General features: G+C 34.9%; 1 pseudogene; it reads right to left on the bottom strand.

Annotated features, from left to right (window-relative positions):
• Positions 1-15,183: 15,183 nt before the first annotated feature.
• LOC145291807 (U2 spliceosomal RNA) lies at positions 15,184-15,329 on the bottom strand (annotated as a pseudogene).
• Between the last annotated feature and the right edge of the window lie 239 nt (positions 15,330-15,568).

The raw sequence follows: 15,568 nt of genomic DNA, 5'->3' as shown, positions 1-15,568 counted from the left end.
TGTATCTGGCGGTTGTATTTTCCTAATATTACGTTGTGATTTGTTTTCAAGCCCACTTAATGCGTATTTTATTTTATTCAAATTAAAACAACGTTTCTATTGAACTCTCATTCTTGATGTTATTCTCGCGTTACCTGCACACAGTTCAAACATTTTAAAATACAACCGCCAGATACAACGCGCGGCTCTAACAGACTTCTTTCTCCAAATTTACAACATGGCAAGGAAGAAGAAATGGAAAAAAAGACACAAAACAACACACTGAAGATGGAGTATACCTCTGAAATATATTTGTGATAAATTTCAAACAAGTAAAATATTTGTTTATTTTCCTAATATTACGTTGTGATTTGGTTTCAAGCGCATTTGATGCGTATTTTATTATATATACATATAATTATCTAAAACGAACTTCATCTATGTGTGTGTGAGTTCGTTCCCCATGGACTCGGAAAAGGCTGGCCTGTTATTTAAAAAAAATTAACATTAAGATACTTTATATGTCTGGGAGTGGTCTGACATAAATAAATAAGCAAATAATTATTCACTTCTTAAGATCAATTTCTATCTTAAAAAATGCATGACGCAGACGGACAGACATCAGTAACATTCGCTGAGGTTATCAGTTTTCTTCATCCTTAGCGTGTCTCATTCGCGTGACTTCCTAGAGAGAACTGATCTGAAAACCCTAGTTTTCTCTAGTTGGAAAACGTGATGTCATTGAACAATGTTTGACTTCTTTTCTCTATTGTTTGACCTGTTGCCGCTACCATATCACCCATCTTTCCTTCAAAGCTGGTAACGGTTCTGTTTTAACAATCTGTGTCATCGGGCACTTAATGTGATCCTTGTCAAAGTACACACTCGTTAACTTAATCGCTACCAACGTTGAGCCCCTGTTGAGGTTCTTATTGCCAGAAAGCTTTCTACTCTAATAGTTTCTTCCCTTGAACAGACTTTGGAATTCTCTATTTATTTCTTACATCCTCAACTCTAACATGCAGAACTTGAAATATAATGTGAACAAACATCTTGTTTATTTTTCCTGGACATGGTCCCAAATAGTAGCCCTTTACGTCCAAATGGTGATTTGCTTTGTTAGGGATAAACGTGAGTAAAAAAAAAAAAAGAGGACGTGCCGGATGGCATAAGAAAACAGCATACCATTTTTTTTTTTTTATATATATATACATTTGGTCAAGATTTAATCTAATGAGAAGTATCCTCCTGTCAGGGCTTCTAACAAACAGCTGTATTGAGAGATTGAAGACACCTGAAAATGATGTCTAGTAGGCATTCAATTTCTCTTTGATTTTTTTTCATTTTACTTCAGTTGAAGTTTTAAAAAATCAAGGGGCCTCCTCCACTTGATCTCTACATGAGATACGTAGATATTCTAATATTCCATTAAATCTTCTTTATGCCTTAAATGCTGAGCTAGTAAAGAAGTTCAAAATATTAATTTTCTGTTCTCCTTATTGACCGATTAAATATGTTATTGCATATCTTTCTTTTTGGGTCTCTTGGTGTTATCAAATTCCAGGACAAAAGTTCATCTAGTCTGGTGGAGTATCTAGATTCGTGTTGTTATCTAGGTTACATCACTTAGAGAAGGTGCACCATCCCTCGTATTGTTAAATATTAGGTACTCTACATAGATAGTGATTATACTGAGATTTTATTTCGGCTGCGAATACTACATAATTTTGAATATGTACTCAGGGTTCATTTCTAGACGAAAGTATTCCCACGCAAGTTTGACCTGAAACCCCTGTGCAAAGAAATCTTAGACACTCGAAGATAGTATCTAGTAGAAATTCAAGTTCTCTCCTCTAGTAGGTAATCAAATTATGTTTGTATGTATTGCTAAAACAAGAAAATGACAAAACAAATACCCACAAAGTTGGTATTTTCTTGATCAACATTGCTCTGGATGAATAATATCTAACATTTAGGGGGGGGGGAGTATTAATTCTTTGTCCCTGATGTGGCGAAAATTTTGTCAGGGGGCGGGTGAGGAAGGCTGTTTTTCAGCCTCTTACTAAAGAGAAGTAACTCTTTTTTTTCCCTTTATGCTGATCCATTCTTCGAAATATCTATAAAAGTGTGTGTGTACTGGGTTTGATAGAAACGCCGGGTTGCCAAGCTAGTTTTGCATAACCAAATAAATCAGAAATCAAGCGGCATTTATTTTATAGACATCATCGTAGTTTGTCAATTTTAATGTAGGCATTAATTCCCATTAAATCATAGAGAAGAAAAGATACGAAACTAGATGTTATCATTTAGACAAAATCCCAAACGCTTTAAACTTTGGTAGCATTTATCATCATATTACATCTCCGCATTTCCATTATAAAATCATTAGCTAAAATAGAAAAAGAATAATTGTCTTTTATCTTATTACATTTATTCCAGAATAGATGGAACTTTAATTTATATTGAAAAGGTCATTTTTTTTATTCTTATTTATTTATTTATTTATTTGCTTCTACTCGTAATTATTAGAAATCTTATTTTATCTCCATTTGAATTTTGTTTGTTGCTTAAGTTAGGGGGGGAATAAAATACTTCGATTGAAAGGGCTTTATTTGTAAGCTCCTTTCTTCTCCACCCCCTCCCCCAAAATAAGACAAGTATTAAGATAATACTTAGATCAGATAAAGTATTAAGTTACTACGATGAATAAGATATATCGTAAAATCTCTAGATCGTCATAATAAATAGTTCTAATAATTGTTTCAGTGTGAACAGGTATGGTATAATAAATTATGGGGTTTATCTATTTTATTTTTACTTTCATCATATTTTGCTTTAGTTTTGATACCCCCAAATTCGAAGCTATCTCTTTACAACCCTTCCTTTTCATAACCTATCATACTTTTATAAATCAGAGTCCATTTTCTGTAGGCTGTTTTTGAACCCAGTCAACGACGAATACTTTTGCTAGTATATATATATATATATATATATATATATATATATATATATATATATATATATATATGGCTCCCATATTGTATTTTATTTGTTGCTTAAGTTATGGAGGGAAATAAAATACATCGGTTTAAAGGGCTTTATTTGTAAGCTCCTTTCTTCTCCCCCTCCCCAAAAATAAGACAAGTATCGTCATAATAAATAGTTCTAAAAGGTTTCCTAGTTACAACTATTGTAAATATGGAATCTCATGTTGACAATATTCTTAATATCATAATAAATATGTCTCATTTGGATATTTTTCATTTCAATCAATGTGAAAATTCTTTATTCCCACTGTTGCTCCAATATTTTTCCCTTTTTTTGGATCAAGTTTTCTTTCTCTGAGTCCTTATTAGAGTAAGCTGATCTTTTCTATAGAGTTACTTAATTTATTTGATTTCTGCCTCCATCTTAATATACTATTTTTGTAGCCCTACTTACGTTCTTACTAAAATTACGTAGTCACTAAAGTTAAATCTGACATATTTATGCGTCCATTATAATTTGCCAACCATTAATCTTGATGGGATACCAATTTTTACTTATTATATGGATGATAATATCCTAATGTGATATTATTTTTGGCATCAAATGGTCTAGAGTTGTAAGTCATGATTTGTTTCAGAACAGTTTCCGATGGTTAGTTGTTCTACACAAGTCCTGAGAGGTGAGTGGTTCTCAGTAGACAGTTCTTGAGTTGGAAGCCACAGAGCAAAAGATTCTTCCCGTGTTGACACGAAGAAAACATGCAAAGTTTCTACAGAAAAAGTTTAATTTTTATGGAGCAATTCTGATTTCTGATTTCTTGGTAGCAGAACGTGAATTAATTTGATTCATCACTTCCTAGTAGCATTGTTTATAAATAGAATCTCTCGACTGTGCGGGATTATACCCCCATTATAGTTGGGGATGATCTCCTAGCGGCTTCAGCTGCAGGGAGACTGAGTAGAGTACACGTCAAGGATCCATTCTTGACATTCAACCCGACAGATTAGGGGCCGGGGAACCGACCCAGCACCTGTCGGACTGAAGTACACCACCTGGGTATTACTCAGGCAGTCCATCCTCCCAGGCCTTGCCACCTTGCTTTCGGGTGGGGCAAGTTCATTGCTTGTCGCCTGAGGTACACCGATTGGGGAATGCTGACAGGGATCCTCAGGCAATTTTTGTAATTGCAAAATTGCCCCTCCTTATGGGGAGATTGCCCGATCCTCACTTTCTCAATCTTGTGTCAAATATTGGTGATGTGGGCACGAATCTAAATACATGATATCTCAAAAATATTGCAACAAATGGGATAACATTTATAATGATAGAATGAATTTTATCCAAATGAGACGCTATTTTAAATCTATAATCCAAAGGGGAAATCGTTTTCGGCTTATCATACAAAGAATATTATATTTTCATACAATATCATACGATATCATACAATATCATACTATATCATACAATATCATACAATATTATACTTACGATATATCTTGTCTACTGTTATTAATGCTGATATTGACGTCTTGTAGGTAAAGAAATGCAACTAATGTATGTAAATACTGAGCTGCATATAGAGGTCTGGTTATGATTGGGGCCAAATCCTTTATTGTATGCCCAGAAGTATAAGTTCTAGTATTGATAAATATTATGAGCAAGTGAAACAATTTAAATATGATTTGATGTCCTCCTCTCCAATTCATATGCTTGGAACCAACACACATTTGGTCTGTCCCACGCTCTCTGCACACAATTGTATATTTTACTGGAAAGTCACTTTGTATATTACTTTTAGGACCTATTCTCCTTGAGTTGTTAAACACCTCCTAAAAATTCTGAGGTTTTTTTTTAGTTCTCTTCCACTGTCAGAACTTAGACACTAGGGTCGGAAAATGGGATTGAGAGGTCAGTGCTCCGGAGGAGGGGTGCTCTTACTTGCAAAAAGTGCTTAGGCAGCCCGTCAACATTCCCCGGTAAGGGCACCAGAAACGACTAGCAATAAACTAATCCTGTCTCCAAGAGAAAAGGCGAGGCCTGGGAAGATGGACCTCCTAGAACTGTGCAGAACTAACCCCCACTGCAAAATCAAAGGGATCAGATCATTACAGGAATTGTCTAATCTCTGTTGATTTTGGAGGCTAAAATTTCTAATTTATAAAAATGGTTTCTGCAAACAGATTTTGGATTATTTCGGATCATTCAACATGCTGGTCGATGTAACCTCCGACCTTCTTCAGGTGTATCTTGTCAAATTCGGGAATCTTTGTCGAACATGGGAATCTGCACAAATTTCAAATGGAACATTTTATTTAATCCACCGGGGTAGCACGCTCTCATTCCATCCGCCATGATCGAGTAGAAGTCACAATTATATGTTTCATAATGGCATAACGGATAAAGCATTGGATAAAATTCAGTTGTGACATTTTCTGGGGGTTGAAATTTAGATTCTCAATAATAATGTAACGTTACACACGTGTTAACCTATAGGCACTCGTGACCCAGCGTGCTGTAAACTCTGTCGCAGAGGAGACCAAGACAAGGAATAACTCGACTCAATTTTTTTCAGGTCAAAACAGCAGAATTTATGTTTGTGTACTTTCCCTGAATAAAACATGATTCTTCTCTTTGATTGTGATCGCCGAAACTGTAAAAGTAATGAGAAGTCATGCACGGCGGGAGAATGAAAAAATAAATGTGGTTGGTTGTTACAAAAAAAAAGAAAAGGAGTTGAGTTATTACTTGTTTTCTGTTCCTTTCGGCGTACTCCCCTACAACGTGTTGGGTCCCGTGTATAAACGTATATACTTTGTTAAAAAGATTAGTAAAACACAAAAAGAAAAGAGTTCATGAGAATGCTGTGTATAATGCACAAGTGTCGAAGTCAGGGTGTTTCTTCAGAGGCAGCGAATTTTAAATTAAAATAAATCACGGAAAAATATTTTTATTATACAAATATGTGTCACTTCGCTGAAAGCCGCCATATGTGCGTCCAAGCTCTGTTACAATAAGCGCAATACTAAGAATACAATTAAGACTTCTATCCGGTCATAGCTGAGAGAATGGGAGCATGCTACCTCTGTGGGTTAAATAAATGATTCCCCAGGTTCAACAAGGTACACTTTAAGAAGGTCGCAGGTTATACCACCCGAAACGTTGTGAGAATAACACAAGATGAGAATAGTAGTCCGAATAATCTAGAATATCAATCCTCATCTCAAAAGTTCAGAAATGTCAATAGTCTGCAATAAATTGGTTATAAAAAGTAACTGGCATCGGTTTTACCATCTCAAACAATTTTTCTAGACAATTTTATTTTTTTTTATCTTTCTTCTCAGAGAAACCACATTAATATTCCAGTTCTTTGTGCGTTGAAATCAATTCAGTGTAATACAAAACGTCCCTTTGTTTCTAGCTCTTTTACAATTAGGAACTCGCGTGTATTGTTCTATATTTTCTATGAATAATCCTCCAGAGTTTTCTCTTCTGGGAGTTATGTAAATGTAGACAAATTCAGATATTTAAAAAAGAAAAAACCCTAAAGAAATCTATCCGAATTTTAAGCGACTAATTTATCGATTACTTTGTAATAGAATTGGTTTGTATATTCCATGTCTGCTTACATGTGGAGTTTCTACAATGATATTTTTCTTTTCTTTTTTTTTTTTTTTGTTCAATTTTTTAAAAGTTTTCCACCATGGGAATGTTTATAGGTGGAAAGTTATGGCAGATATAGAAAATAGTCTGCTTCGTTTCATCTGTGCTCTCAGACAAATAAGTCTTTTGGGGTTTTTTTACTCTGAAATATATAGTAATTTATTTATTTATTTATTTATTTATTTTTTGAGACTTTCATTTTCAATTTTTTTTTTTTATTATCTCTTTACACATACTTTCTCTCATTGGCGGTGCTTTGCGCATACCAGTCGGAGATACGTTCTTCACAAGCATTCTAACGGTAGCTATGTTGCTGTTGGGCTTTGGATTATGGATGTAGAATAGATGACTCGTTCTAATATTTAGTTGGTTGGTTGTTTTTGTTTTACGGCATATCAACCCTTTTCGGGTTATTTAATGCCGAATCCAAAGATTTTGAAGAAAAATTTTTTTAATAGAATATATTTGTTATTTTCACGTCGGTTTCTATTCAACCCATAGTTGGGACCCTAACAGGTACTACCACTCCGGGTCAGAGTGGACCTGGGAGCAATGGTAATTAAAGGGTGGCTCCACACTCCCCAAAGCCCACAAGCTGGGGCCTCACCACTGGATATAGTTTAAGGTCATATCCAGGACCCCCATTGAGGGACTTTTACCCTCTGCAGGGGGGCAGTCGGCATATTCTAATGCCCCACCGACGGGGCCGCCTTCTAATATTTAAACCAACTTTATTGAATCCTTTTTGCTAACGTGTTAATAAAAGGGAATGGAAAAGAAAAGAGTATTAGCCATGGAATAAGACCATGAGTATGAACGAAAACTGTAATGGAGCGCTAGCGTGCAAATACCGAACCGTGTCCGAAATAATGTCACGGTAAAGAAAAATGCTATAAAAAGGAGATGACACAGCCGTAATGAGAAGTCACGCATGGCGGGAGAGTGAGGAAATAAATGGGGTTGTTACAAAAAAGAAAAAAGTTGGAGTTGAGTTATTACTTGTTTTCTGTTCCTTGCGATGTACTCTCCTACAACGGGTTGGGTCCCGTGTGTAAACGTATGTACTCTGTTAAAAAGGTTAGAAAATATGGTGTTAAATAAATATCCCATTAATAGAGAAAAGAAGGGAGTTCATGAGATGCTGTGTATAATACATAGGCGTCGAAGTCAGGGCGTCTATATGTAACGGGCGTTTCTTTAGAGGCAGCAAATTTTAAATCAAAATAAATCACGGAAAAAAATGTTTATTATACAAATATGTGGTTTATTCCAAAGATTAATTTTTAGCATTTACAATTTAAATACAATTTTCCGCGGCTTGCGCGTATATGGCGTAATCTAGAAGTCCAATTTTCACAAACTCTGTGCATTAAATTTCAGCAATAACGCATCGAATTTTACCAAAGTGAAAGAGGATTGAAGAATAAGAATTACTAAATCTCATTCTAACATCTAAAACAAATTTATTGATTCATCATCGTCAACGTGTTCATAAAAAAATACAGTGTAACCCTGATATAAGAGACTCGAATATAATAAAAACGGATATAAGAGATATTGCCTCTGGTCCCAAATTATAACTTGTGTTAATGTACAGTTAAACTCGGTATATGAAATCCCGAATATAAGAGATTATTCTCTTATATCGATGTTACACTGTATTGGAAAAGAAAAGAAAAAGTGTTAGTAATTAGTAGTAATGGGACGATTCCAATATTTTTTCTGATTCCGATACAATTACCGATTCCGATACAATTACCGATTCCATACTAAATTATTCTTTATAAATTTCTAAATTCGATTCTTTATAAATCTCTAAATATTTAACTATATACTTGTATTTTTCCTCTGATTACTGTAAAATACACACATGTTAAATGTGAAAATATTTTCCTAAACGTAAAAATATATTTGTGGAGTACGATTTGTCGATTTTGGCTTCACTGGTGGTTTAAAAGCAATAAATACTTATTATTTTATCATTATTACTAGCAATGGAAGATTTTGCTTTAAACAAAATCAAATAAAAAAGACAATTAAAAGAATCGTTTCGGCATCGGAAAATCGGTACAAATTTTTCCGATTCCGATATCCTTAAAATATTCTGATTTTTCCAATTCCCGATTCCGATTAATCGTCCCAACACTAGTAATTAGATTAAGTCCATGAAATAGTGAAGCGGGTTGCAGTTGCATGAGAAGGGCAGCCACAGATTTGGCGATACATGGCGAGGAACCTTTTTAAGCAGTAACACCTAGATCAACTTGGCCTTCTTTTCAGGAGAGGAGTCCTGCGGGTAGACATAGGTACACCCGGCAGCGATTCCATTTATCTAGAGCTTCATCACACTCCTCAGCATCTTCTCGTATTTTGTTTACCTTTTTTTTCAAGTGTCAGATTTTGATGCAACACACTATACAGTGGAGGGATGGGATTTTGCTGCAAAACCCTGCAGAATGAGAGAATGAAATAGAAAGTAGTTGAGAAGAAAATGAAAGAGCAAAAGAGAAACAAGTTGGGTGAAGTGTCATCAATAGGGCTATGACAACAGCATATTCTTTTCATTATTTTGACTCTCGAGTGTATATCCGTTATTACTCAACGTTGCTGTGAAGCCTTTTTTCTTTATAAAAAATCAAATCATATGTTGAAATTTAAATCACATAAATACCTTCAATTAATTTTTGTTTCAACTGATTGTAGAATAGAAAAACTAAATTTCATTCTAATGTGTAAAACAACTTTATTGAATCATCTTTGTTAACGTGTTAATAAAAGGGGGATCTATCTATCTATCTATCTATCTATCTATCTATCTATCTATCAAAGTGAACGTGTGTGTGTGTGCGCATTTCCCTATGCAATAATTTTTAGTCTAGACTCGAAATTTGATATACAGAGTACTGAGATTTGGGAAAATCTTTGTAATCCATTTTCGGCCATAAATTCGGCTGTTAAGGAGTCAAAGTTCAACGATTTGACCTTTGAGAACTCTACCAAACTCCTCCGACAATTTTGGGTCTAAACACTTGCAATTTTAGATATAGGTTCCTTGGGCATGGATCTAACTTAATAACTTGATTTGAGCCCAAAACAAATGTTAAGGGGTCATAATAGGGATCAAAGTTTTTAAAAAATTGACCTCTGCGGTCTCTACCAAATTACTCAGACAATTTCTGGTCTAAACATTTGAAATTTGACATAAAGGGTATTTAGAGATAAGGCAAGCTTTTACACCGATTTGGGTCGAAAATTTTTAATTACCAATATATAAATGTATGTATGTATGTTTGCATGTCTGCCTAAAACTTTCTACAGAGGCGACGGACTTTACCAAGATCAGAATCGTTTTGAAGCCCGACCTTTCAGACAACAAATATCGAAAAATTGGCTAAAAACATTAATATCTTCACCTTAAACTGGACACTTTTCTACAGGGGGGGGGGTCGCTTTTTTCGCCGATATTTTTTAAAGTGATCCTCTCCTTTGGATTGTCTAACCTTAATTTTTAAAAATGTCACTTCCGGTTTGGCGGTGGTCCTAACAGCATAGACGTCAGGTTTTTACCCCGTTCTTTTTCTTCTTTGCGGTACAGGTTCGAGCCTGCCTTCCTATTACCAATTTTCTTCTTTTTTTTTTTTTTGCTCAACATACACATCCAAACACCCGGGCAATGCCGGGTTGAAATGCTAGTATATATATAAAAGTGAAATTGTCTGTGTGTGTGTCTGTACACTTCCCTACCAAATAATTCTGTCAATTTTCAATCTAGAGACGCGATATTTGACATAATGGGTTATTGAGATTTGGGAAAATCTTTATAACCGGTTTTCGGTCAGAAATTTGGCTGTCAAGGAGTCAAAGTTCAACCATTTGACATTTGAAAACTCTACCAAACTCCTCTGCCAATGTTGGGTCTAAACACTTAAAATTTTAGATCTAGGTTCCTCGGACATGGTTCAAACATTCTAATTTGATTTGAGCCCAAAATACTAAATTTTAAGGGGTCAAAATTGCGGTCAAAGTTAAAAAGATTTAGCTCTCAGCCACTTTTTGGTCTAAATATTTGAATTTTTACATAAAGTGTATTCAGATATAGGGCAATTTTTTTAATCGGTTTTTGGCCGAAAATTTGACTACAAAGGGGTCAAAGTTAAAAAGATTTTACCTTTGCGATCTCTAGCAAACTATTAAGCAAATTTTGGGTCTACGGTTGAAATTTTACATAAAGGGTATTCAAACATGCAGCAAGCTTTTGAATCAGTTGGGGGGGGCGAAAATTTGGCTGCCAAGAGGTCAAAGTTGAAAGATTTGACCTTTTCAGACTCTACCAAACTCCTCTGCCAATTTTGGGTCTAAACATTTAAAATTTTTGATATAGGTTACCTGGACATTAGTCAAACTTTTTAATATATATATATATATATATATATATAGGAAATTTATTACTGTGAGTCCAGAATGAGTTTACAAATTGTTTCAACTAGAGGAAAATCCTCAAAGAGAGGAAAAATCCAACTAGCATCATCAGAATTCATAGATGGACTAAGTTATAAAGTCAAATAAAAATGGAAAGATCGTAGATAAAGGGGAGTTAGAAAAGAAGGGGGAGTGGTGGGGAGAGGACGTTGGAGTTTAAAGTAGTAGGAGTGTATTAAAAAAGAGAGGGGTTTATAATTAAATATTAATTATGTGTAAATTCTTATATACGTGTTTTTTAACAGTTTAAACTTAAAAGACGCTACTTTTGTTGATAACGGCATAAGTAACAGTTAATTTAAAGGATCACCATGGCAACTTATTTTTCCTTTTCTTTTTCTTTCCATTTTATAAACAATAAATATCTTTCAATCTCTCTCCGCCCGGCTAAATTACTTTAAACCCCATTTTCAACCCGTTCCTTCACCTATTTTATTTTATTTTATTAAAATAAACCTGTAACGTATTATTTCTACCTGCCCGGCTAATTTATTTATTATATTTAATTATATATATCATCACACTATTAAAATAAACCTGTAAAGTATAATTCATTAACTTATTTTTCCTTTTCTTTTTCTTTCCATTTTATAAACAATAAATATCTTTCAATCTCTCTCCGCCCGGCTAAATTACTTTAAACCCCATTTTCAACCCGTTCCTTCACTAACATTAACTTTCCAACTTGTTGCCATGGTGATCCTTTAAATTAACTGTTACTTATGCCGTTATCAACAAAAGTAGCGTCTTTTAAGTTTAAACTGTTAAAAAACACGTATATAAGAATTTACACATAATTAATATTTAATTATAAACCCCTCTCTTTTTTAATACACTCCTACTACTTTAAACTCCAACGTCCTCTCCCCACCACTCCCCCTTCTTTTCTAACTCCCCTTTATCTACGATCTTTCCATTTTTATTTGACTTTATAACTTAGTCCATCTATGAATTCTGATGATGCTAGTTGGATTTTTCCTCTCTTTGAGGATTTTCCTCTAGTTGAAACAATTTGTAAACTCATTCTGGACTCACAGTAATAAATTTCCTATATACTGCTCTGACTACACATTGAGCACTTTAGTCCGGTTTTTTTTTTTTTTTTTTTTTTTTACCACTGGTAAATAAATATATATATATATATATATATATATATATATATATATATATATATGCACATATATATATATGCACATAAATTTATGAATGAACAGTACATAGGGCCCGAGCAAAGCTGGGCTGAACTGCTAGTAGAAAAGAAAAGAGTATTAGCAATAGAATAAGTCCAAAAAGGTTCGGAAGTTCCCATGGTGTTAAATGAATGTCTATTAATATGAAAATAAAAGTAATCATTTCTGAAGAAAGGGTGAAAGGTCTGTTTGTAAGAAAAGGCAAAGTTCATTTATAAAGAATATGTTCTGCAAACCGGCGATGCAATTAAAGCCGTGTAGATATGTATGTGAGTGCGTGCGCACGCGCATGTGTTAAAATAAGCCAACATTTACAATCTATAATTATTTTTTTAAATATGGAGAAACAAAATAAAGCCCGTTGACTTAAGCACTTTGCGCCTTGCGTCCAATTCATGACTGAATAGAGATCTGTCTGCCATGCTACATTTAGTCAGCCATGTAACAGTAAAATAAGAAAGACAACCTTTCATTCTAACATTCAAAACAACTTTAATGAATTATTTTCGTTAAAGTGTTGATAAAAAGAGTAATGGAAAAGAGAAAAAGATTAGTAATGAAATAAGTTCATGAATATCGACGAAGACAAACAGGTAAAAGAAGTTCTGTTCGAGGAGAAAAATATGTTAATATAGGTGTATCATACACCGGTGTTGAGATCCCGATTCGGTGATAGCCATGATGGATTATGTAGTTTGTTGATTATATAGTCAGACTTTGTGGGCACCCTGTAGATTATGTGATCAGACTTTGTTGACACCCTGTAGATTATGTGATAAGACTTTGTTGACACCCTGTAGATTATGTGATCAGACTTTGTTGACACCCTGTAGATTATGTGATCAGACTTTGTTGACACCTTGTAGATTATGTGATCAGACTTTGTTGGCATCCTGTAGATTATGTGATCAGACTTTGTTGACACCCTGTAGATTATGTGATCAGACTTTGTTGACACCCTGTAGATTATGTGATCAGACTTTGTTGACACCTTGTAGATTATGTGATCAGACTTTGTTGGCATCCTGTAGATTATGTGATCAGACTTTGTTGACACCCTGTAGATTATGTGATCAGACTTTGTTGACACCCTGTAGATTATGTGATCAGACTTTGTTGACACCCTGTAGATTATGTGATAAGACTTTGTTGACACCCTGTAGATTATGTGATCAGACTTTGTTGACACCCTGTAGATTATGTGATCAGACTTTGTTGACACCCTGTAGATTATGTGATCAGACTTTGTTGGCATCCTGTAGATTATGTGATCAGACTTTGTTGACACCCTGTAGATTATGTGATCAGACTTTGTTGACACCCTGTAGATTATGTGATCAGACTTTGTTGGCATCCTGTAGATTATGTGATCAGACTTTGTTGGCATCCTGTAGATTATGTGATCAGACTTTGTTGACACCCTGTAGATTATGTGATCAGACTTTGTTGACACCCTGTAGATTATGTGATCAGACTTTGTTGACACCCTGTAGATTATGTGATCAGACTTTGTTGGCATCCTGTAGATTATGTGATCAGACTTTGTTGGCATCCTGTAGATTATGTGATCAGACTTTGTTGACACCCTGTAGATTATGTGATCAGATTTTGTTGACACCCTGTAGATTATGTGATCAGACTTTGTTGACATCCTGTAGATTATGTGATCAGACTTTGTTGACACCCTGTAGATTATGTGATCAGATTTTGTTGACACCCTGTAGATTATGTGATCAGACTTTGTTGACACCCTGTAGATTATGTGATCAGACTTTGTTGACACCCTGTAGATTATGTGATCAGACTTTGTTGACACCCTGTAGATTATGTGATCAGACTTTGTTGACATCCTGTAGATTATGTGATCAGACTTTGTTGACACCCTGTAGATTATGTGATCAGATTTTGTTGACACCCTGTAGATTATGTGATCAGACTTTGTTGACACCCTGTAGATTATGTGATCAGACTTTGTTGACACCCTGTAGATTATGTGATCAGACTTTGTTGATACCCTGTAGATTATGTGATCAGACTTTGTTGGCACCCTGTAGATTATGTGGTATATAAGAAAATAGGACATTGCAAATTAAAAATCAATAGCTAATGATCAAATAACGGTTTACAACGTGTTTCAGCATTTAATAACGCCAAAAAGTGTATGGTCTAACTTTCTAAGAAAGAGTTTATTGCTTATCGCCTGTTTTCAAAATGTCGGTAACCTCGCGTTTTTTACTAGTGGCAAAATTATTGTGTATATATATAAAAAAAATATATATGACAATGCAAAATCCAAATCTATATTAAAAAACATTAATTTATTACAAACTATATAAAAAAATAAATATGCAATTTAAAAGTATCTTTAACTGTTGGTAGGAGTTTGCCGATTATCATTTTACGGTATTTTAAAATTTTCAGGTGTAGCAGTCGAAAAGGCCTGGGGGGTGGTGTCTGATCTGACGTTGCATTCAAGTTAAATTGCTCTTAATCACTGGAGTGGGGAAACCTTTCTCTACTGAGACGATTTTATTTTTGCACTCTGCCAGCGTGACCTATTTGGAGGAGCTGGTTTTCTCCCACATTAAAAACGACCTTGTGTCACATTTTGTTTTCGTGTGGATTCAAATAAATAACTAGTTGTACCTATTTACTATGCCTCCCCATGGGACAGAGTTAGACACCAGGGTCGTTTTTTAACGTGGAGAAAAGGTACAAAAATAAAAATTGTCTTAGTCGTGAAGGATTTCTCTTCCACCGAAAGAGAACAAGAAATGGAAGTGCAGCATCTGAAGAACAGATGGTATTTATTTGCTCCCCCACTGAGCAAATTAGGCACAAGGCCGTTTTTAATGTGAGGTAAAAACCAGCTCCCCTAAAAGTAGGCAAAAAGGGGGCACTCTGGTTACCAAAAATAATAATTGTCCCAGTATAGAGAGTTTCCCCTCCATTGACTGGTACAAATCATCTTAAGTGCAGCATCTGCCGGACAGATACTACACTTTGATCTTGGCCAAAAGGCCAAGAAGGTTTGCTTTTAGAGTACCAATAAGTTTGATAGAGGTTTTTCTGCTCTCGAGCTGCTACTTTGTTTAGTGCTAGGTCTACCTTCCCAGGCTTTACTTTTTCTTTGAAAAGAGATTAGTTGATTGCTACGGGGCTGCTCAGGTATTCTTTGTGGGCTAGAATATACTTCTAGTTTGTCAGCTTTTCCAAACCTCACATGACCTTGTTTCTAACTTCGTGCACAGATATAGTTCTGTTTAGTCCGA

Source organism: Euprymna scolopes, chromosome 12 (assembly GCF_053919585.1).
Source record: "Euprymna scolopes isolate OS-2025 chromosome 12, ASM5391958v1, whole genome shotgun sequence".
Classification (NCBI taxonomy): Eukaryota; Metazoa; Mollusca; class Cephalopoda; order Sepiida; family Sepiolidae; genus Euprymna; species Euprymna scolopes.
The sequence above is the reverse complement of the archived record's forward strand: the minus strand, read 5'-3'. Positions and strand labels throughout refer to the sequence as shown.